The sequence below is a fragment of the Pseudorca crassidens genome, chromosome 1, assembly GCF_039906515.1.
Source record: "Pseudorca crassidens isolate mPseCra1 chromosome 1, mPseCra1.hap1, whole genome shotgun sequence".
NCBI classification, from domain to species: domain Eukaryota; kingdom Metazoa; phylum Chordata; class Mammalia; order Artiodactyla; family Delphinidae; genus Pseudorca; species Pseudorca crassidens.
Window position 1 is genome coordinate 192917667 of NC_090296.1, and position 25083 is coordinate 192942749.

At 42.3% G+C, this 25083-nt stretch overlaps 2 protein-coding genes across 2 annotated transcripts in view; one reads left to right on the top strand and one right to left on the bottom strand.

Moving 5' to 3' along the window:
- RSU1 (Ras suppressor protein 1) overlaps positions 1-25083 on the bottom strand; it is a 366553-nt gene that overhangs the window by 12914 nt on the left and 328556 nt on the right. The gene's annotated exons all lie outside the window — the stretch shown is intronic.
- The window catches only part of PTER (phosphotriesterase related), a 65374-nt gene continuing 60950 nt past the window's right edge, over positions 20660-25083 (top strand). The window contains 1 exon segment of the mRNA XM_067704254.1: positions 20660-20839. The gene's annotated coding sequence lies outside the window, so the exon portion shown is untranslated.

Genomic DNA, 25083 nt, shown 5'->3' on the forward strand with positions numbered 1-25083 from the left:
AGTGCTTTGGCTGCCGGAATTGTCCCTGTGCTCTGAAGCAGTGTCTGTCTCTCATGCTGGCAGGGACGCCACCCACAAACATTTATCAGGAATGCCTGCCTTTTGTTTCAAGGATGTAGAGCAAGAGATGCGAAGTGCTTTCGCAGGGCCTGAACAGTGTTAGTGTCAAGAATGGATGTCAAGAAAAGACACTAACAGTGTTAGTGTCTTAGCATCAAGAATGGATAGAACAGATGTGAAGAAAAGACACTCAACATCACTAATTATTAGAGAAATGAAAACCAAAACTACAATGAGGGGCTTCCCTGGCAGTGCAGTGGTTAAGATTCTGCCTGCCAATGCAGGGGACATGGGTTCGAGCCCTGGTCCGGGAAGATCCCACATGCCGTGGAGTAACTAAGCCTGTGCGCCACAACTACTGAGCCTGCGCTCTAGAGCCTGCAAGCCACAACTACTGAGCCCACGTGCCACAATTACTGAAGAGTGCGTGCGTAGAGCCCATGCTCTGCAACAAGAGAAGCCACTGCTGTGAGAAGCCCGCACACCACAACGATGTGTAGCCCCCGCTCACCGCAACTAGAGAAACCCCAAGTGCAGCAATGAAGACCCAACGCAGCCAAAAATAAATAAATAAAATAAATAAATTTATTTTTAAAAAAACTACAATGAGGCACTACCTCACACCGATTAGAATGGACTTCATCAAAAAATCTACAGACAATAAATGCTGGAGAGAGTGTGGAGAAAAGGGAACCCTCCTACACTGTTGGTGGGAATGTAAATTGGTGTAGGCACTATGGAAACCAGTATGGAGTTTCCTTAAAAAACTAAAAATAGAGCTACCATATGATCCATCAATCCCATTCCTGGGCATATACCTGGAGAAAATCATAATTTGAAAAGATACATGCACCCCAATGTTCATTGCAGCACTATTTACAATAGCCAGGACATGGAAGCAAACTAAGTGTCCATCGACAGAGGAATGGATAAAGAAGATGTGGTACATATATACAATGGAATATTACTCAGCCATAAAAAAGAACAAAATAATGTCATTTGCAGCAACATGGCTGGACCTAGAGATTGTCATACTGAGTGAAGTCAGACAGATAAAGACAAATATCATATGATATCACTTATATGTGGAATCTTAAAAAATGGTACAAATGAACTTATTAAGAAACAGAAATAGAGTCACAGATGTAGAAAAAAAACCTTATGGTTACCAGGGTGGGGGGAAGAGAGGAGAGATAAATTGGGAGATTGGGATTGACATATACACCCTACTGTATATAAAATAGATAACTAATAAAGACCTACTGGATAGCACAGGGAACTCTACTGAATAATATGTAATGACCTATATGGGAAAAGAATCTATAAAAGAGTGGATATATGTGTATGTATAACTGATTCACTTTGCTGTACAGCAGAAACTAACACAACATTGTAAATCAACTATATTCCAATAAAAATTATTATTATTTATTTATTTATTTTGGCGGTACGCGGGCCTCTCACTGCTGTGGCCTCTCCCGTTGTGGAGCACAGGGTCCGGACGCACAGGCTCAGCGGCCATGGCTTACGGGCCCAGCTGCTCCGCGGCATGTGGGATCTTCCCAGACCAGGGCACGAACCCATGTCCCCTGCATCGGCAGGTGGACCCTCAACCACTGCGCCACCAGGGAAGCCCAAAAATTATTTTTAAAAAAGAACGATGTTTACAGTTATGTGTCCTGCACTGCCAGCCCTGAGCACCAGACCCCACATGTCAGGGATGCCTGGATGTTCTTTAACGTGTGTGTGTGTGTGCGCACGTGCGTGTGTGTGTGTGTGCATGCGTATGTGAGTGCAGGAAGTGGGGCCCTTTGAAGGGCAGGACCTGGTGCAGGGGCTCCTCTGGCTTGGATCGCAGGCGGCACTATCCGTGACAGTGTTGAGAGCATGACGGCTGCTCTATAAAAGGCCATTTGCCTAAGGAGAAGAGTGACCATGACGTTCTTCCCAGACTGCTTCTGTGGTCCTGCTCATTGCTTAGTCTCCCTTTACTCCTTACTTACGGGCTTGTCCCCCACCTTCCTGACAGTCCTTGTTGTTGGATATCCATTCATACACATGGACACTTTACTACCTAAATCCACCAGGGTTTTGCACAGGTTCTGTAACATCTCAATATTCCATTGATACGACAGGCACTTTTGAATTTGCTAGATCACAAAATCCAAGTGACTGCAGGTTAGATCAGCTAGATCAGCTAGAAAGTTTCTCTTTCCTTTTCCTTCCAGGTAAATAGGTGTGGAGAAAGAAGATCTCCCTGGAAGTTTTCTGTGTTTCCATAGCCTTTTAAGACTCTTCAGGGGATTTTGATATGTAGCCATTTGTCTAGTTAATTGCCCTGATTTGAAAGAGTACTATATTTTCTTATCTTCCCAGGTGGACCAAATATAATAGTTACAGCTCTTGAGTAGGTCTCTAGGCTAAGTCAAAGGTGTCTTGAAGACAGGAGTGCTAGCTCCCTAGATATTTGCATTTCAAAGAGGAATGGCCCCCAAGAGGCACATGAAAAGATGCTCAACATCATTAATTACTAGAGAAATGCACATCAAAACTACAATGAGGTACCATCTCACACCAGTCAGAATCACCATATTAAAAAGTCTGCAAATAACAAATGCTGGAGAGGGAATGAAGAAAAGGGAACCTTCCTACACTGTTGATGGGAATTTAAGTTGGTGTAGCCACTGTGGAAAACAGTATGGAGGTTCCTCAAAAAACTAAAAATAGAATTACCATATGATCCAGCAATCCCACTCCTGGGCATATATCCAGACAAAGCTATAATTCAAAAAGATACACGCACCCCTATGTTCATAGCAGCATTATTCACGATAGCCACGACATGAAAACAACCTAAATGTCCATCGACAGATGAATGGATAAAGACGATGTGGTACATATATACAACGGAATACTACTCAGCCATAAAAAAGAACGAAATAATGCCATTTGTAGCAACATGATGCAACTACTAATTATCATACTAAGTAAGTCAGAAAGAGAAAGACAAATACCATATGACATCACTTATATGTGGAATCTAAAATATGACACAAATGAACCTACCTATGAAACAGTAACAGAAGCATGGACATAGAGAACAGACTGGTGGTTGCCAAAGGGGAGGGGTATGAGGGAGGGATGGAGTGGGAGATTGGGGTCAGCAGATGTAAGCATTTATATAGAGAATGGATTAACAGCAAGGTCCTACTGTATAGCACAGAGAACTATATTCAATATCCTATGATAAACCATAATGGGAAAGAATATACAAAAAAAGAATATATATATATGTATAACTGAGTCACTTTGCTGTATAGCAGTAATTAACACAACATTGTAAATCAATTATACTTCAATTTAAAAAAAAAGGAATGGCCCCTGGAACTTAGAGAGTTCTCAAGGTCACAAAAGCAGGGACACCCAGGCTATCAGGCTTCTGGAGAGATTTATTTCCATAGTGGGACGAGGGACCTGACACTCATCACATCACCTCAGGGGTAAGACTGTTCCAAGAAGGACGGATGAACTTACTATTCACTATGAGGTATTTAATATGAAATCCCTCTCTGATCCAGAACACCAGTGTGCATATTCAGGGTAAATTTGATGACAATGAATATTAGCAACCATGAGATATAGGCAGGGTCGGTCAAGTGCATTTTCAGACCCCTACATCAAAATAACAAGGAGTGGGGTTGGTGGTGAAGGGTAGGAGGAGCGGGGGTCGTGATTTATTTATTTTGGCCGCGCCCTGCAGCTTGCGGGATCTTAGTTCCCCGACCAGGGACTGAACCCAGGTCCTCGGCAGCGAAAGCACTGAGTCCTAACCACTGGACCGCCAGGGAATTCTGGGCATCGTGATTTTTAATCAGGAACATTCTTGAACCTTATCCCAAATCAACTGAATCAGAATCTCTCGGTATGGGACCCTAAAATCTGCATTTCAATCAATACCCACCCCCCTTCCCAGTGATGCCTTTGCCTCCAAAATGCAAAAGGGGCTAGACTAGAAAACATTTATATGAAGACAGTGGCTCCAACCTGAGATCTAGGACACTTGGAATTCCCTGGGTCCCTTTCTGCAAGTCCATGAGGCCAAAACTCTTCTGATAAAAATACTCTGATGCTATTTGCCTTTTTCTCTCTTATTCTCTTACAGGCCTACAGTGGAGCTTTTCAGAGACCACATGCTGTGTGATGACTTTGCTGCTCTGACAGCTCACGGAAAGTGTATTAGGCACTCTTGTGTCCTAAAAAAATTCCCAGTTTGAATTTCTAATATGATAAATGTTGAGAGAGATAACCGACATAAATAAAGGCAATTTGGAGTCCTCAATAAGGTTTAAGAATGTAAAGGAATCCAAGACAAATAAAGGTTTAACAACCACACTTGTAAGCTGTGTAGGACCTAGAGGTTCATCCCATGCAGCAGGCATTTGCACTCTGAGATTAGCTTAAACCAGTGAGCCTTTAATTCGTAAATATACTGGGGAAACACTTTGTAGATTAGAACTGTTTAATGCCAGTGGGGTACAGGCATACTGCATTTTATTGCAGTTCACAGATATTACATTTTTTACAAATTGAAAGTTTGTAGGAACCCTGAAAGTCTATCAGTGTCATTTTTCCAACAGTATTATTATTTTTAAAACATTTTTATTAGAGTATAATTGCTTTACAGTGTTGTATAGTTTCTGCTGTATAACAAAGTGAATCAGCTATATGCATACATATATCCCCATATCCCCTCCCACTTGTGTCTCCCACCCTCCCTATCCCACCCCTCTAGGTGGTCACAAAGCACAGAGCTGATCTCCCTGTGCTATGCGGCTGCTTCCCACTAGCTATCTATTTTACGTTTGGTGGTGTATATATGTCCATGCCACTCTCTCACTTTGTCCCAGCTTACCCTTCCCCTCCCCGTGTCCTCAAGTTCATTCTCTATGTCTGCGTCTTTACTCCTGTCCTGCCCCTAGGTTCATCAGAACCTTTTTTTTTTTAGATTCCATATATATGAGTTAGCATACGGTATTTGTTTTTCTCTTTCTGACTTACTCCACTCTGTATAGCAGACTCTAGGTCCAACCACCTCACTACAAATAACTCAATTTCGTTTCTTTTTATGGCTGAGTAATATTCCACTGAGATTAATCTCCAAAATATACAAGCAGCTCATACAGCTCAATATCAAAAAAACAAACAACCCAATCCAAAAATGGGCAGAAGACCTAAATAGACATTTCTCCAAAGAAGATATGCAGATTGCCAACAAACACATGAAAGGATGCTCAACATCACTAATCTTTAGAGAAATGCAAATCAAAACTACAGTGAGGTATCACCTCATACTGGTCAGAACAGTATTATTTTTTAACTGTGGTAAGTACATTGTTTTCTTTAGACATAATGCTATTGTATACTTAATAGACAACAGTATAGTGTAAACATAACTTTTTTATGCGCTAGGAAACCAAGAAATTTGTGTGACCTGCTTATTGCAATATTGACTTTATTGTGACAGTCTGGAACCAAACCCACAATATCCCCAATGTCTGCCTGTGCTCTGTCACCCCTTCACTTTCTATCATCGAACAAAAGGATTAAAAACTCCGTACTCCTTTTCTGAAAGGTCACTATTTGCCTGGATTAGACTGAATGTTCACCAAAACTCACTGTGGTCAGTTTCAACGTGTTTGGTAATTTTTAGCAACAAGCAACCACTAATAACTTCTGTTTAACTCCACGTTAAGCAGAAAACCTTTATATTTCAATCCTTATTAGACCACCTTTCCAAAATGCAGTCATTTCTTTCCTTAGAAGGTAAACAAAATATTGTTTAGTTTGTTCTTATTAATCCAGGGTCTGCCAGTGTTTTAGGACATGCATTTAGAATTCCAGTTCTTTTTTTTTTTTGGCCACACTGCAAGGCTTGTGGGATCTTAGTTCCCTGACCAGGGATTGAACCCACGCCCTGGCAGTGAAAGCATCTAACCACTGGACCTAATTGGACCATCAGGGAGTTCCCAGAACTCCAATTCTTATGCTGGAACGTGACTGCAGAAGGCACAGATGAGTTGGTGGTGTACCGGAATGGAGCCACGGTTTTGGTCTGCTACGTTTTTCTAAATAGAATAGCTTGCTCTCTTACAATTTTCCCCTAAAAGCAACTTGAATTAGAATAATACCAACTTGATCTACTTTGTATTTTTCTATTATAAGATACTTTCACATCATTATAATCCAAAAAAACTTACTATATGCTCAGAATATATTCCCATCTACAGAGGGGTAAAGCGAGAATCAGTGGAGTTCATTAAAGCTTTTAGTTAGCTGAGTTCCGCGTATTTATAAATTTAAATTTAGTTTCTAAAAGCTACGTTTTAAAAAGTAAGCCCTTTCTCTAATCTACTTTTATTTGTAACACTTGAAATTTCTGAGAAATATATATATATATATATATATATATTTTTTTTTTTTGGCCGTACACGGGCCTCTCACTGCTGTGGCCTCTCCCGTTGCGGAGCACAGGCTCCAGACGCGCAGGCTCAGCGGCCATGGCTCACGGGCCCAGCCGCTCCGCGGCATGTGGGATCCTCCCGGACCAGGGCCTGAACCCGTGTCCCCTGCATCGGCAGGCGGACTCTCAACCACTGCGCCACCAGGGAAGCCCTGAGCAATATTTTTAAAAAATATCATGCTAAACGCTAAGGAAATACAAACAAATATACTTTTCCATTGATTTAGGACAGATACTAAGATTCTAATGTGTATCTTTTTCTCTAATTCTGTTTGTTTTTAATTCCTATTGCTTTTGGTTTGCTTTTGAAGGACAATATCTTTCTCCCCAAATTCTCAAGTAATGTTCAAGAAAAGTACTATCTGATGGTGAATGTACCTTTCTTCAGTAAATTATTACAGGATTATTCTTTTTATAAGTGCATGCTACTTACTTTTCAATAGATATTATACATCCTACAGTCGTTTAAACTGAAAAGCATTTATGCTTCTATTAATGTTCCTCTTTCCAACTCCTTTCCAAATTAACTTACAGAAGAAAGAATTTACTGACACCATCTGAAGCAAGGTTCCGATTCACCAGGTAACACTAATCCCTTAGGTAAAGAGTTCGAGGGTTCTCCAAACAGATGGGGGAATAAACATGGATCCTAAGTGAACAATGCCTCTGTTACTACAGGAGAGATACGTGACTTCCTTCACACAGCCTCTCCATCTTAACACCAAATAATGAAAGAAACCGTTCCAAACAAAAGCAAGCCATTTCACCTACATGTAGACTTGGACAGTTAAGCTTTGAAATGGCAACTTGATTCCTAGACACTACCACATTCCCCCTGTACACTACCACAGTCCCTCTATATACCAACATACCCTATGTACTACCACAGTCCCCCTATACACTACCACAGTTCCCCTATACATTACCACAGTCCCCCTATATACCGACATACTCACCCTATCTACTACCACAGTCCCCTATACACTACCACAGTCCCCCTATATACCACCATACTCACCGTATACACTACCACAGTCCCCCATACACTACCACAGTCCCCTATATACTACCACAGTCCCCTATACACTACCACAGTCCCCCTATATACCACCATACTCACCGTATACACTACCACAGTCCCCCATACACTACCACAGTCCCCTATATACTACCACAGTCCCCTATACACTACCACAGTCCCCCTATACACTACCACAGTCCCTCTATATACCAACATACCCTATGTACTACCACAGTCCCCCTATACACTACCACAGTTCCCCTATACATTACCACAGTCCCCCTATATACCGACAGACTCACCCTATCTACTACCACAGTCCCCTATACACTACCACAGTCCCCCTATATACCACCATACTCACCGTATACACTACCACAGTCCCCCATACACTACCACAGTCCCCCATACACTACCACAGTCCCCTATACACTACCACAGTCCCCCTATATACCACCATACTCACCGTATACACTACCACAGTCCCCCTACACTTGCCAACGTGCAGCAAGGAAAATATATTACACACCCCAGTTTTCTAGATCACAGCAATGACTGCTGCTCCTACAGAGTCTGAGCTGGTGAGAGTTCTATGCTCAAAGGAAGAATCCTTGATATCACAGATTCCTTTATCCAAATGAACGGAAATGGTCACCGTTTGGCGCGGGGAGACCAATGAAGCCTTTCTTTGTGGCTACACATTCCACCCAGTCCCATGTCTTGGATGTGCTGCTGCAGAGGGCTTTGAAAATCTGGGATGATGCAAAGGACACGTAAATGATTTGTCTGAATAGACTTAACACCAGAATGGGTCATCTATTACAGTAAACTGGATAAGAAAACCCACTACTTATAGGTAGAGAAGACAGCAATTCACACAGTGCGAGTTTAGAAGTATTGAAAGACTAATTCCAAAACACTTACCCAAGGTGCCACCATGGTATCTGAAATTTACACCATCAGAAAAATCACTACTTTGGGTTAAGGAGGTGTATCTCTAAGTGTGCTCTCCACGGAGCATTAATAGGTGTTATAGTAAGAAAAAAATATACACACAGACTTATATGTTCATTAATATTCATAAATGTGGGTAAATTTCAGGTTTAAATAAATAGCTGCCTTTATTGTCTAACTTAACCATGCTTGGAGAAACCACATAGTGTTCTGAATCTCCAATAATGCGACATAAATAAGTAGTATTTTCCAAACTTGATTGACCATGGGACATGTTTTTTTTTTTTTTTTACAGTGTATCTTATTAGACTGCTTTTTTTGTCTCAGATTAGAAAATGCAACTTTCCCAGATGACCCCTAATAGCACGCAAATGTCCTAACTAGATGGACAACTTATGAAGCCATATCGTTCATGAATATTTGAGCCTGGATTTTTTCTTCTATCAAAATAATTAGCTGCAGAGAACAGAAACTTGCAGTGACAAGAGATTTACGTCTTGGTGTGACTGAAAAAGAATGGGTGATACCTAGAGGGCGCTGGAAGCAGGGGAGGAGTACTGGTGGGCAGGTAAACTCAGGTGCAGAGCTACCCAGTAAGAACTACTCCAAATCCCAGAGAGAGCAAAGAATGCATCAAGTGGAGTTCAGAGAGCATGAGTGAGAATCACCAAACAGACCAAAATAGAAGTGAACAGGGAAAGCAGTGGGCGGCATTAAAGGCAATTTTGGTTCATGGAAATCTTTTGCCTAAGACTACCCTTACCAGGAAAGAAAAATTTCACTATTTCTTATTTCCAGAGGCAGCCAGCTATTAGAGCTCTCCCTGCCTGTAAGCCCTCCGAATGTAATCCTTTCTGCTTTCATCCATAAATGAGTATAATTACAGTGTGCAAAAGAGTGGAGACCTTCAGGAATACAAAGTTAATGCCTAACATTCAATACACTTCGACTTCTCCAAGGCTCTGAAGTTCAACACCACCCATATTTGAACTCCCCCCTTCTACGGAAAATGGGTTAAGTTACTATTTTAAAACCATTCCTCAAAACCACACAATTTTAGATTATGTATTTAGAATTTTCTCCTATAACAAGAGTCAAAGATTCACCTCCTAGGGGAAGCACCTATCTTCATTCCCCGTGGGATATTAGTTTCTACTGTAAAGTGAAGTTCTGGTCAAGACTCTGAATTAATATGTTAGCACCATTCTAACTTTAAATTTCTCAAATATTTGAAACGATGAGGGACTCGCTTGAGCCTAAAAGCCACTTTTCTGCATTGCCTCTCATTATAACTGAAGATAGTTCAAAAGGCGGTGGTGATGGAGGTTTCATTTGGGAAACGTGCCTAACACGTTAACATCATATTCAACGAACACATGATATCTGTTGGGACTGTTACTTTGAACCGGATCCTTTTCCTGCTGAAGGAAAACTGTGTTCTGATATAGCAAGCATTTATTATTTCTTCCACCTACTTAATGTCATGTTTTCCACCTTAACACTCACAGTCAATGAAATATTTTCATGTGAGCTTTCTACTGCCTGTCAAAAGGTGTCATCTGCCTGTTATATGATGTGCTAAGATATTTGTACCTTATCAACTGTTAATTAGCATAACAGCCTGCAACTTTTTTTTTTTTTTTTTTAAATTCAGTGCAGTTCTGGGTGCCTCAGCTTAGGTTAAAAGTGCCGGCTGACAGAACTACTCTCCTTTCACACTTACTACAGGTTCTCTGGATGCTGACAGAAACATTTTTTTTTTATGCTGATAAGTCAGGCTGTCCTGTTATCTAAAAGAGGAAAGAAGACAGGCAAAAAAGTTAGGGAAATGAACATTTCCATAACTTCACCCAGGCCAGCAGCAAAGTAATAGTCCCATCTCTGAGGGGTCTAAGTGATATCTTATTCCCACACGATTTATTTTAAAATATTCAATTCGCTTGATGTTAAAAAAAAAAAAGTATGTTGTTTGCTATTACTATAATAAATGATGTGACGAAGAGTAGCTTGTCCTTTTATATAAGTCCCTGATTGATCTCAAATCCTGTCTTTTCCACTTTTATTCCTCTTCGCCTATCTCCCACTGATTAGAATAATCCAATAACGCTGGTTTAGGACCACAAGTCTCTGCAAAACCACAGGCACCGCTCAGGGCTGGTGCACCTTCAAGGTCACGTGTGATCAGTGAAGAGCCAGCCTAGGGTTTCATGCAATCTGTGGGCAAGAAACAACTCCAGAACAAGGCAAAGGAGTTCTAGGCAACCTTTGAGGAATTTTACGGCACAGAGGAAATTTTTTATTCTCAGTAGCACTTGGCCGCTTTTGCACAAAGCATGACATAAACGACTGTCTTAGGGCAGGCACACAGAAACCACCAGCATCTCCATTCTGAAAGCTTTGCCAGTGGCATCACTGGAACATGGTTTCCAGAGCACACAATCAAAGGCACATAGAAATGTACCAACATGTTACAAAATAAGACAACCAACATTACTTTCAGGCCATTGATACCAAAATACTACTCCAATCAAAATAAAGAAACAAGTTCATTAGCATCGTTGCCTTTTTCTTTTTTTTACACAAAAAGCGAAGCCAGCACTTGCCTCCAGGGTCTTCTCTCCATTCCTGACAAAGTCACAAACTTTCTCATCTCATATCACCATTGGGTCCGAACCTCTGGTTACCAGGTTTCTTTCTGTTGAATGACCTAGATTAGGATGTTCAGTTGGGAGAGCCCAAGCAGTATGAAGATGGAACACCAACCATCTGTGCTCTTCCTCGGGTGCCGTGGCATTAACTGGGTTCCAGTGTGACCTGCAGTGGATCCGAAGTCTCTCCTGGCGCCCCTCCAGCCTCAGGCTCTCCAGAGCTACCCCTGCCCTAATTCTGGCAGGCGAGCTGATGAAGCCAGAATTGCTCTTATCAACTTCTTATTCTCTCTGCACAACTTTCTCACCCTACACCACGCCTATAAAAAGGGAGTCTTTGTGAGAAGGACTGTGTATGCACTCACCAGGAAAAGCTTGGGATCTCTGATTTAAAGAGCAGTGGAGTACATCATTACCCTCATCCCAAATCCCCCAAATACAAAACAGTCCTTCTTGCAAATACCTGTTTTGTGACTCTGTTGCGCCTCCGTACGCTCAGGCTCTGAACGTTATAGAATTTTGAGTGTTAACGTTAAAATAGTCTTCTCAATATGTAACTATTGTGGACATTATTCCTTGGGGAATTATAATTCTTGTAAGACCGAGACCAAGTCAAGCTCATTAATTGGTTATGGAATTTAGCAGACTATGTGTTTAAATCTTCTGTTGAGGGAATTTTTAAAGTCACGTCTGCGTTATTTTCCTCGTCTGTGAGAAGTAAGTACCATCATTAGCTAACTTTAGAAAAACAAGGAATATTTGGGCAAAACTGTGTTAAGAAATATGGCATTTGCTGTCACTCTGTGACTCTGATTTTTTAACAGTAATATTTTTCCTACTCTTTGGAATCCTACATCCAGGAGATGGTGATGGTGGGTGTGCCTGAAATACTGGGTGTCTCTAAGGATAGACAGGGAATAATTAGCATAAAATTCAGGAGCGTGGCTGCCCTGCGATGGGGGTGAGAGGTAAAGAGACCATAGAAGAGGGTGCAAGGGGCATCTACGGTATCGGTAATGCCGGGTGGTGGGTTCACAGATGTTTATTTTATTACTAGGCTTTTTACCTTCCATAATATTTATTGAATGTATTCTTCTGTGTCAATTAAAACTACCATGTGCCTGATATTCAAATAGCACTGCCTGTTAATGTTTCCACACAACAATGCACCTTATGTTAAAAAAGATAGTTCTTTATTAAAATGACCATACCATCCTCACATCCTATTACCATGTAAACACCAGAATAATGAAATGCTGTATTTTAAGGAACGTTAAGAAAAAGAATGCCAGCTTCTAAAATAGAAGTTTTCCGACTACATCTGTTACTATTAACACATATTCTAACCTTAATCTCGCACACATGCCGTGATTACGGGGTGCTTTCTGACTCACTCTGCTTCTCTCAAGTTAAAACCTTCCTCGGGGACTTCAAACTCTTGGAGTTAAAAGCCCTTTTGAGTTTGCATCTTTCTCAGCAGTCGGTGATGTTTTAAAAAATCCCAGTGAATGTCCTTTGCCTCCCTCCAGAAGGAGAGGGGTGGATACCAGGTTGTTTTTAAGATCTTCTTCTGGCTCTAAACATCTCTGATTCTGTGACAGTCAAGGAGTGTTCGCTTTCTTTTCCAGCTTCTCTGTTCTCAAAGTATCGCTTCCTTCCCCATACAATCGAAGAAAAAGAAGACTGCTTGGAATTAGGAATTACTTTACTCCCTGACTTCTCACTGCTTTACTCTCCAGTGTGACTAACCAGCAGAAGACCCCCTACGCCCTCCCACCCCCTACACTCTCCCCTACAAACACGCACACACACACACACGCACACACAGTATACTCAGAGCCTGGACTCACAGACTCTCCAGCTCACATTTAACACTGCTTCTACTGATCTGCGCCCCATACTCTTTCCCTTGTCTGAATGACAAGAACTAACATTCCTTGATCCCTCTGCTATGCCTTGTGCTAAGAAGCTGACTCGGATTACCGGGTAGTTAGTTCTTAGCCTTTGGGTTTTGGAGTCAGCGAGTCCTAGATTTGAATCTCAGCTTAGCCCTTTATTAGCTATGACACCTTGAGCAAAAAGATGTCACATCTCTGAGCCTCAGTTTCCACATCTGCAAAATGGGGATTATGCAAGTAAAAATCTTACAAATGTTTACAAAGCGCTACTAGAATAGAGACTGGCACACAGATTGTTGATAAATGACAGTTATTTCTACAACTATTATTCGCCTTACTGCCAGCGCCGCTACGCTGACTGTTATTTCTAGGTTTTTGCTCCTTGGCGTCTTGCCCAAGGCTCTGATACTGGATTTTCCTGCCTCCCGCCTGGGTTTTGAATCCCTTCTCCTGACCCTTTGGTTCCTGGGCTTCTGTCTGATGCTCCTTACATGGGTGGTCTCTTAGAGTACTGCACCCTGAGGCCCACCTACCCTCTCATCTGAAGACACACTATTTACTTCATTCTATTTCCTGTTTCTTCTTTTCCCCTTTTTCCAGTTCCACTGAGATCTAATTGACATACAGCACGGGAGACGTTTAAGGTGTACAGCGTAATGATCTGACCTACATACATCATGAAATGATGATCACAGAAAGTTTAGTGAACACGCATCGTCTCACATAGATACAAAATTTAAAGAAATTTAAAAAATAGTTTTTCCTTGTAAATAACTCTTAGGATTTACTCTCTTGACGATGTTCACATACAACATACAGCAGCGTTAACTACGTTAATCGTGTTGTACATTGCGCCCCTAGTACTTATTTATTTTATAGCTGGAAGTCTGTGCCTCTCGACCCCCTCCATCTAATTCCTCCCCACCTCTGGGGATCCCAAGTCTGATCTCTTTTTCTGAGTTTGTTTGTTCTTGAAGTCTAACTGACCTACACCACTACTTCTCTATACTTCAACCATAATTACCTCTCCTGTCTAGCAAACCTCCCAGTCTTATTCTGAAGACTCCAGGTAAGACACCTTCATATAGGGTATCACTTAATCCACATACAAACCCTATGAAGACACAAGGTCTCTGCCATCTTCAACACATAAACTCTACCTCTGGTCTTAAGACAGCTTCTTCAACTCCCATCTTCTCCCAGTGGGATGGGGCACAAATGAAATCTGCTAATTCACATGGCCTTTCTTAACTGCAAGAGAGGCGGTGAAGTCTAACCTTTTTTATTTAAATTTTATTTAGTTAGTTTTTTGTTTATTTATTTTTGGCTGTGTGGGGTCTTTGTTGCTGCACACGGGCTTTCTCTAGTTGCAGCGAGCGGGGGCTACTCTTTGTTATGGTACGTGGGCTTCTCCTTGCGGTGGTTTCTCTTGTTGCAGAGCACGGGCTCTAGGCTCGCAGGCTTCAGTAGTTGTGGAACACGGGCTCAGTAGTTGTGGCTCGCAGGCTCTAGAGCGCAGGCTCAGTAGTTGTGGCGCACGGGCTTAGTTGTTCCTCAGCATGAGGGATCTTCCCAGACCAAGGCTCGAACCCGTGTCCCCTGCATTGGCAGGCGGATTCTTAACCACTGTGCCACCAGGGAAGTCCAGTGAAGTGTAATCTTTAATTGGGTGGCCATAAACCCTGCTAAATTATTAGCATGAAAGAAAAGGAGAACGGATCTTAAGAACAACCAGCAAGCTGCCCAAGGAAGGTAATTGTGTTTTCATTTTATATGAGGACACCGTGGCTCAGGGAAATGAAGAGGTCCCAGGAATTGCAATCAGGTTTATCAGACTCCAGAGCTACCGCTGAAGGTACTGTTTAGTTCTACCTGGTTCCCTGTGTTCACAGAGAATGGAGCTGCCTCCAGCACATTCTGTCTGGAGATTCGTTACAACAGAAGGCCCTGATTTCCCCCCTTATTCTAGCTAGAAGATGGAAGCAAACTCTTCTCTTCAGTTATTTTAGCCACAACATGATTTTTACATACCCTAGTATATTGTTACTTCTCTTAACAATATTTACTAAGCAATACACAATTTTGCCAAGTACTCATAGGAAAGAGTTCTTTAGCGCAAGGTTGCACAGGCTGTGTTCCTTACATAGCACAAAATATTTAAAACCAGTATTTAAACAAGGTTTCTAGAAAGCAATTTTAACTAACTCTGTGGCAAAAAAACTACAGACACACAAAATTTTAAAAGATCCTGAAATAAAAACACAGAAATTATTCATATTACTTAAAGGGGAAAAAAAATGTCGAGTTATTTGAATTATACATTCAAGTCATCCTTTTAATGTTTGCTTCAAACCCACATTGTTCTGTTTTTCAACACTGAGAAAACTACCATTTGGCGTTCTTCACAGACACACATGCCTGGACTTAGAGTTAATGAAGAGCTTCCGTGCTGAGGTTTTTTTTTTTTTTTTGAGCTGGGGGAGTGGGGTTTAATATCATTCTGTTTCTCTCAAGGCTGTATTTGATATTAGAGATCAATAATCACATTATCCTGTGCTGATAGATGCCTCTAACACAAATAATTCTCTAAAGGATTTGGAAACCATCATGGAAGGCATTTCATATTAGTTATTAATGGCTGGCTAAATGAGGGTGCTTTTCAATTTGCATATGGAATCTCCTCACCCTCTTACCAGGACAAATACTACATTAATCAGGGTGGGCTATCTGCTTAAGAAATAAACCCATCTCAGTGGCTTAAGACATCAAAAGGACACTTTTCACTCACATTTCCTCATAGTTAAGGGTGGTAGGAGGGCTCTGCTTCACATGGCCATTCAGATACAGCCCCCTTCTCGCCTGGGGCTCCACTCTGCAGGTTCCAGAAATTCTCTCCATCCTGCCCATGAGTGGAGAAAGAGTGGAGGATGTTGGGTAGGTGGGAGGTTTTTGAGAGGCCAGTTCTAGAAGGCATACCATATCCTATTGGCTGGCACTCAGTGGCAGGACCACATCTAACTGCAAGGGAGCTTGGGAAATGAGGTGTAGTGATGTGTCCAGCAGGTAGAGGATTAGAAGGAAATGGGTTTAGTGAGCACCTAACCACCAAACATCACTGAGTCTCTGTCACAAATACCGAAAGAAATTGCTAGGCCAGGAAAAAGAAAAAAACCCAACCTCCCTCCCACCAAAAAAAAAAAAAAAAAACCTAAAGAAACCCCCAGGCAGTTCACTTTAAAAGTTTTATTTTTTTAATTAATGATGATACAATTAAAAATGATGACCTTTTATTTATATTAGCAAAGCTAGTGAGAGTAACAGGTGTTCTAAATTCAAGTCAACGTTTATAAGCTATTTACAAAAGCAGCTGTCTGAAATCAAGTCTTTTTCTGTTGTGGTAAGATATTCACAACATAAAATTTACCATTTTAACCATTTTTAAGTGTACGGTTCAGCGGCATTAAGTACGCTCACATTGTTGAGCAACTATTACCACTATCCATCGCCACAATTTTTACATCTTCCCAGGTTGAAACTCCGTTCCCATCGAACACTGACTCCCCATTCCCCTTTCCTCAGCCCCTGGTAACCACTATTCTACTTCCTGTCTCTATGAATTACACTAGTCTAGGCACCTCGTATAAGTGAAATCGTACAATATTTGTCCTTTTCTGTCCAGCTTACTTCACTCAGCATAATGTCTTCAGGTTCATCCAAGTTGTAGCACTGTCAGAATTTCATTCCTTTTCAAGGCTGAATGATCTTCTATTGTACGTATAGACCATATTTTGTTTATCCACTCATCAGTGAACATGTGGACTGTTTCCACCTTTTGGCTATTGTGAATAAGACTGCTATGAACACAGGTGTACAAATATCTGTTCGGTTTTTTGCTTTCACTTCTTCTGGATCTATACCCAGAAGTGGGTTTGCTGGATCATTTGCTAACACTATCTTTTGAGGACCTGATCTACTGTTTTCCACAGGGGCTGTAAAGTCATAATAGTTTTTGGAGACAAATTTGTGACTGGCTTCTACAAACGGTTGTAATGACTCCTTTGTAAAGGTATGGTCCCTATTAAAAAGTTCCCTGGATTGGGGGGGGGGTTACGTGTTTTCAATTTAGCTCTTTAAGAACTAGAATATTTTAATTTCACTTTTCCTTTTGCCACTAAGTAATAAAATACATTGAATAGTTAGTTGTATTCTCTGGGAGGCATAAAGAATAGGAAGTTGATACAAAAATGTGTGTTGAAAGCTCTGTCCCATCCCTAACGTGACACTGGTATCTAACAGATTTCCCAGAAATGATGGGACTAGTTTATCACACCATGACTAAAAATTAATCTGAGAAAATCTCTGTAGCACTGTAAATTTTAACTTCCAATTAACAGTTAAAACCTGACAGCAACACCATTTAAGACTTGATATCATCAGCTGTGTTCTTCCCCTGCTGCCCCTCGGACAAGCATCTGGATAACTTTATATTTTGTCTTCTCCAGATTTTTTTCTATAGTTCATTTCTGCATAAGTATTTAAAAAATTAACTAGGGTGATGAAAACCTGAGTGCCTTCCGGGAGTTTAACCCAAACAGCAAGGGGTACTGGATGTTTGGGTTTGATTTTATTCTCTCTGCCAATTTAGTGTTTCTGAGTACAGGTACTGTCAAAATTCAAAGATACTATGAAAATGAAAAGCAGGTACTGTGGAAATGAGAGTGCATTTGAACTAAACCCTTAACAGGGAGATTGATTTGGAAACCTTTGGTTCCTTAATAATATGATTTTTAACTCAACTATTTCATCACAGAGAGATGATGGTACGGTAATATTCTAGGTTTCAAAAAATATCTGCAAGTTAAGCTCTTCCAGGAAGAAAGGCTGGAAAATGACACTGGGTACAAGGTTTGTTGGCAGATTATTATATTTGACGGCAGGACATCATAAAAGATGTCTTTTACCCCTTCGTGTCTGCCTATCATCAGGGCTAGTAGATTTCGGGGCCAGTTCTGAAGCATGTTTATTTTAATTATTTTTATTTATTTTTTTAAGTTTTTGGCCTCACTGCCCAGCATGTGGGAATCTCAGTTCCCCGACCAGGGATCGAACCTGTGCCCCCTGCATTGGAAGTGCAGAGTCTTAACCACTGGACCGCCAGGGAAGTCCCTATTTTAATTATTTTTAAATAGGATAGCATTTGGTGCTTAACCAACAGGAGTGCTTACATCACGTATGATGTGAAATGGAATTATAGTCTATACTCAAATGCCATACACTATCAAGGTTTTTCAATGTTGTACCTTGAATTTGCATGGATTTCTCTCCCTGTGTTTGAACACACGTATTCACAATAGTTTGATAAAGTTCCTGAAATAAAACTCCTATTAATTTGACGTTTCCTTGAAGCTACTTCTTTCGAAGAGAAATAAAATCTAGAGTAGCTTCTCTTTGACACTATCTTTTTAAGGTGTAAAGCCCTAGAAAGAAGAGGCTGCGTGTGAAATCCATCACAAATCTTGCACAATGGGTGTAATGTGGACAGTGGAGAATTTAGTAACTTCCATAAAGGAAAACTGAAGTCTTTTTTTTTTTTTTTGCGGTACGCGGGCCTCTCACCGTTGTGGCCCCTCCCATTGCGGAGCACAGGCTCCGGACACGCAGGCTCAGCGGCCATGGCTCACGGGCCCAGCTGCTCCACGGCATGTGGGATCTTCCCGGACCGGGGCACGAACCCGTATCCCCTGCATCGGCAGGCGGACTCTCAACCACTGCACCACCAGGAAAGCCCAGAAGTCATTTTTTAACATGAATCTTGTGTATAATTTCATGTCTGGCAGCATGGACTAGTAAAATACATAACATTATAAATAACGGACTTTTAGGCCTCACCTTAACAACCACTGTCAGGTACACATTTATATGGCTTCAGGGTTGCCGTACAGGCAATCAAAGTGGCAGGCAGCCCTGAAATCACTTTAGAAGCTTCCCTTGACCCATCCATTCATTATACAATCTCCGTATGAGCCCCAGCCACTCTTAGGAATATTCAACTGTCCCAATACTCATGCCCCTGGAGTTCTTAACCTGTACACTTATTCTTGTCTCTCCCACTCCCGGGTGCTATTTTTATCTCCTTCCCTGTTCTTAGGATTAAAGCAGCCACCATCTTTAAGGACCACTGCTTTCCCAGTATTTTCTCCCTGCCTATCCCTTACCAACCAACTTCTCATACTTTTACCCTCCTTGTAAAACAAAAACAACCCCCCCCCCCGTTATTTCCTTTTCTCCTCTTTTTCTCACTTAAATATATTAATGTATTTCCTGGCATCCTATGGAAGTTCCCTGCTCTCTGCTAGGAGGGCAGGTGCTATGACATCACCAAACTGGGTTCTAGCCCCGGCCTTGCACAAGGCACTTCTCTGTTTTCTTATCTGTAATCAGAGGAGAAATTGATCCTAACACATATAGATTGTTCTAAACATTAAGATAACAGAGGCAGGTATCTAGAGCAGCAGAGGAGGCCTCAGGAAACATCTTCTATTATTTTTATTACTCTTCTTAAATGACTTCCTTTCAAATGACACCTGGAGGTTCTTCCCATCTGACTACTCAACTTTGTTCTCAGAATTCAGGATAACATTAATTCAATACACTTAAACACTTAAATTCTGTCCTGCGGCAACGGCTCCTAGCACCGTGTTTCCTAGGCTGACTCACGGGTATTCAAATAGGCTATTTGTCACGTGAATTGCTGGGGCCTGTGCTTATAGTATAGACTCTAATTTTAAAGATGAGAAGCCTCAGGCCCAAGAGTATGAAACAATGAGGCACTAAACTGACGCCAAATATTGTGAATTTACTAAGTGCCACCTAACTGTACACCTTAATACGTATAAAATGGTAAATGTTACGCGTATTTTACCACAATTAAAAAAAAAATCATCTGGGAGGGAAAAAAAAAAGGCATAAACCGAGAGTTGCCTTCAGGTTGTATTGCCTTCAAGTTGTATTCAGGATGGTGACCCAAATCCTGTTCGTGCCACCGAATTGCCTGCGCACGCCCTCTGACTTGTTATCCCCGAAGGAAACTAAAATAGCTGCTAAAGCCTCCACGTTGCAGGCTTTTCCACGGAGAACTGAGATCTGGGGAAAAGGCAGCGGCTTCCGTCCTCCCTGGGGGTATCCAGCCCCTAGTCCTTTTGACTCAGCCGCACTCGAAAGAGAAGAGAAACCTCTCCTGGCAGGATATTTGGCGGCTACCTACAACAGACCTGCGCCCAGGGAGTGGGTTCTCAGCCCAGCCGCTGAGCGGATCCTGAGGCTACACGCCTTCTGCCCGCTCAAGTGTAGGGCCAGGCTGCCGGAGCCTGGAGCTCAGACAGCCCGGAGGCGGGCGGGGCGGGGCGGGGCAGGGGCAGGGGAAGGGGCCCGATGGGCGTGGCCTAGGGCCGAAGGCGGAGCCTGGCAGGAACCTTCTGGGCGTGGCCGAATCTAGAGGGATCCGACTGGCGCCTGGCTAGCGCGGCCTAAGGAAGGGGTGGGGCGTGGCCGGGGCCCGTGGGATGTGGCCCTGGGGCCCTAGGGCGCGGAGAACACTAGACCGAAAGGTGAAGTGGGCGGAGACTGGGGAGACGTCAAAGGCCCAGTTCCTGCGGAGGGTCCCCGGGGAGAAGGCGGCGCGCAACGAGTGGAGGGGAGGAGCCCGGGAGCCGGAGCGGGCGCGGGAGCTGTGGGCCCGGTAGGAAGAATGGGGTCGCTGCCGAGCTGGGCGCGTTAACTCCTGCAGGGACCCCGGCGGAGGTCCGCCCTGGGAAGGAGTCTTAAAGCAGTCCCTAAGGCTTTGGCTTGTTGCTGCCTTTCTCCTGGCGCTCGGGGGGAGTTGCAAAGACGGGGATCGTGGGGCTGCGAGGCCTGGGAGGTTGGCCTGGGCTTGCAGCTGGCTGGTTGCCCAGAGGTCTAAGTCCTGCAAAGGCTGACTTGAAGCCCGAGGCTCAGAGTCCGGCGCGGGGCGAGGCCCGAGGGCCCCGCGTGGCTCGAGCTCAGGGTTGCTCGACAGAAATGCTCCGGGGTCGTCGCTGGGCCGCTGTGCTGGGATGACGGGTCGGGGGTGGCACCTACTCCACGCTTGTTCTCCTCTAATAAGCTTTGAAATCATACCTCTAAGCCTTGGGCCTCAGCTTTCGCCTTGATTTTACCGTCATGGTCCTTCTATCGTAAAGATTCCAAATACACTTGGGTGCGGATATGATCATGGTATTTACAGCCACGATGTGACATTTGTGAAGACACCTCAGGTGCAGTGACACCTGGGGCGGGAGCTGCGTTTAGAGAACTAACTCCTTGGTTGGACATACGAGTTTATTCGTCTTTAAATCACCTCTCCAGTGGAGGAAACTGGAGATAGGAAGCATTGACTCCTATCCTAAAGGATCGTCACATTCACTGTCATACAGAATGAACGTCAGTAAGAAAAGAGCCCTAAGACTTAGGACTTGGCCGGTTACATTTTATTTTACATGGGCAGTAGGAGTGTACAGCCATTATCCTGAAGGTCTGATGTAATTCCAGAAATAACCAACCCCCTCTCAAAAAGAAACAGTGCACAGGGCAAAGAGAAAGAGATCAACTTGCTGACTGCTGATAATAAGATAGCAACTTAATTTTAAAGAGGATAATTTGAACAAAGAACTCAGAGTGCTACTTTGTGAAATTCTGTATTCATTCGTGGAGACTAGATGTTGCTTTATTGTTATAAAAGTGACTAAAATGTATGCAATGTAGATTTCTGGAATAGAATAGCAAAATACGTTTTATTTCCATTCCTTGATCTTAGAATCATAATAGAAAGCCCCAAGCCTATATTTTTTGACAGTTAGTAAAAGCTAATCGCCAGGGGTCTTCTCTGAGCTCTGTACATGATAATACTAACTTAAGACAGTTTGCAGTGTGCATAGTTAAATTTTGACCCAGACAGGAGCAAAGAGCAACAGGTCATTTAGAGTCTTGAAAGGTCTGTGCCAGTGTACTTGCTGCCTTCTCAGCCGGCGGCTTGGCCCTGAGATCCCTGGGATTATAGTAGGTAGAGGACCCCTATGTAAGGCTTGCAGAGGTTGCTCTCAGAATTAAGCCTGAAGACAAAATAATGAACTACAGAGAATGGGAGGAGCTACTGAAAATAGAATGGAAAATATCCATTCTTGCTTCCATATGCTTTAAAGTGTTACTATCTGAGGAATCTTTCATCCTTCTCAAACATCTTAAATACCCCAGTGAACCATACAGTAACATTGCTGAGAAGCCCTTAAGCTGTGTTCTGCTCTATGAACTTCATTGTTAATAGGAGAACCTGAGATGGTTGTTGAATGTGTTTTTCACATGCCAAACATGACCTCGTTCTTCTGTACTCAGTGGTTCATGTTTTTCTAAAAAAAAGTTTCATTTTAAAAAGCCTTCTCATTCATAGACGTCTCTCCCTCACTTAAATAAAAAAAGGAAGAAGAAAAATAAAATATCTGCTCCCACCTAGTCACCTGGCTCCCACCTCTGTCCCCTTCCAATGAGGCATGGCCATGTGACTTTCTCTGGTCAATGAAATTTAAGTGGAGTGCCCTGTGTCACTTCCAGGTGGAAGCTTTAAAAGCCAATGAGAGGTGCACCCCACTCTCTTTCCCTCTGCCAGGGTGACCACCAATTTTCTAGGTAGTGGTGTTCTGTTGGCCTGGGTCATGGAATGAAGACGATCAGAAGAGCCCCCATCACTCTGTGTTAGACACATAGTGTAAGCCAGAAATCAGCCTCTGTTGTGTTTGGACCCCAGGATTTGGGGACTTGTTTGTTAAAGCAACATAACCTAGCCTATCCTGACTAAGACACTCAGGGTCTGAGCCACGCGTCTCCAAGAATTACTGGTCTCCTTGGGAGCCTAAAAGAGGGAGGATGCTATAAGAAGTGTGCTGTTGTGACCACTGTCCCTCTTACTGTGTGGACTTGTTTCCAGAATGCTCTGGAACATCGTGATTTTAATCAAATGTGGAAAAAATGGCATTTAGATGTTTAATTCTATTCTGTAAGGGCAGCCAGTATTAAAGTGTAAAGTTTCAATGTCCATAAGGGATAGGAATTAAGGCTCTCATTTTCATTTTGAAAAACATTATCTATCTGTCTGTCTGTCTGCCTGTCTACCTATATTTAAAATTTTCCAACTTCCCTGGTGGTGCAGTGGTTAAGAATCTGCCTGCCAATGCAGGGGACACGGGCTCGAGCCCTGGTCCCGGAAGATCCCACATGCCGCGGAGCAACTAAGCTTGTGCGCCACAACTACTGAGCCTGCGCTCTAGAGCCCGTGAGCCACCAATACTGAGCCCATGTGCCACAACTACTGAAGCCCGCATGCCTAGAGCCTGTGCTCTGCAACAAGAGAAGCCACCGTGATGAGAAGCCCGTGCACCACATCGAAGAGTAGCCCCTGCTCGTCGCAACTAGAGAAAGCCTGCGCGCAGCAATGAAGACCCAATGCAGCCAAAAATAAATAAAATTTAAAAAATAAAACAAAATTTTTAGCATCCTTCCAAGTTTTCCAATATAAAGGAATGTTTATGGATTCATTGTTAAGACACACAATTCTTTCCAGATGTAGTTATATCGGTGGATGCATTTCAGAAATTACTTTGTCATCAAGGGACACTTGAAATGAATCATCCAAACTTACCATTGACTAATATCTAATTTTTTTTGAAAGCAGCTTCGAAGGGTAATTTAAGTATGATTTCTTGGCTTCCTTATTTTGGATCTAAGAGGATCAGACCTAGGTTTTGCTCCACATCCTGGAAGCAGTGTGTTCCCTCTTTTCCTCTGACTTAAACAAAAGTGAAGCAGGAGCATTTAGCTCAGGGCAGAGCCATGCTGCATTCTTAGGGTTGTTGGCTATAAATCCACTCTCCCTAGAGGTTAACAATCAAAGTTCTCCCCCTCTCACTCAGACGAGTGATATGATGATGATAAATTGCTTGGACATGACTGCCCCGAGCTCTGGTGTGATGAATTATGTTGTTCAGGGCACGACCAAAGATTCTCCATTGTCTGTCGACAACATTGAATGTTGGCAGTTTTCATAAGTAGCTTTCTGCCAATTTTGGTCTCTGCTTTGCATATGAAATTCTCTGTTTTCACAGGTCATGGTTCTTAATTCTTAATCATCTCTGTCTTCCCCTGAATTCACTTAGCTCATCAACCTTTTGTTTTTTCCTGTTCCTCCTCACGAAAAGGCTGAACTGTTCTCACAGTTGCGTTCAGTAAACATTGAGTCTTTCTTCACGGAAACTGTTAAAATAATAATTATTAGTCCTTTCCACTAAATCCAGAGTAATAACAGCTTATCTTGCAATGGCTTAATTGGGTAATTATTTAGTGTTTGAAAGCACTTTGAAAAGACTATTGGTAAATATTATGAATTTAATGCTCTGTTGTATAATTGAAAGTCCACTGCAACCACAAAATCCTTAGTATTATTGTGTACCAACAAAGGTGTGTTTCTTAATATTGCTTACTATTTTCAAAACTGTATATGTATTGATTTTTGAAATATTTAAAGTATTTTCATACACTCTCAAAGTTATCAGGTTTATACTGTCACATTTCTAGGTCTTATGTCCTACATTCCTTATGTCTCTGAAAGGTTAGATGTCATTAGTCTTGGACTCTAAAAGTTTGGAGGAAATATAAAGTGGATTCCCCAGTTCAGGGGTATTTCACATCATACAGCTGCCACATCTGTTGTGTGTGGTATCTGCTTACCTTTTCAGCAAGCTTTCCTATTAAGCCCTGACAAATCACTGCAATAATCATTTATTTACTCAGAGTCCATACACTGAGCTGTCACCTCATTGGCATCAACATTTGTCAAAAAGGATTAGATTATATTGCATATGCCCAGCCAGACCCTTCGACAGATTTTCTACTCGCTTTATAGACCCAGAGCCCCCT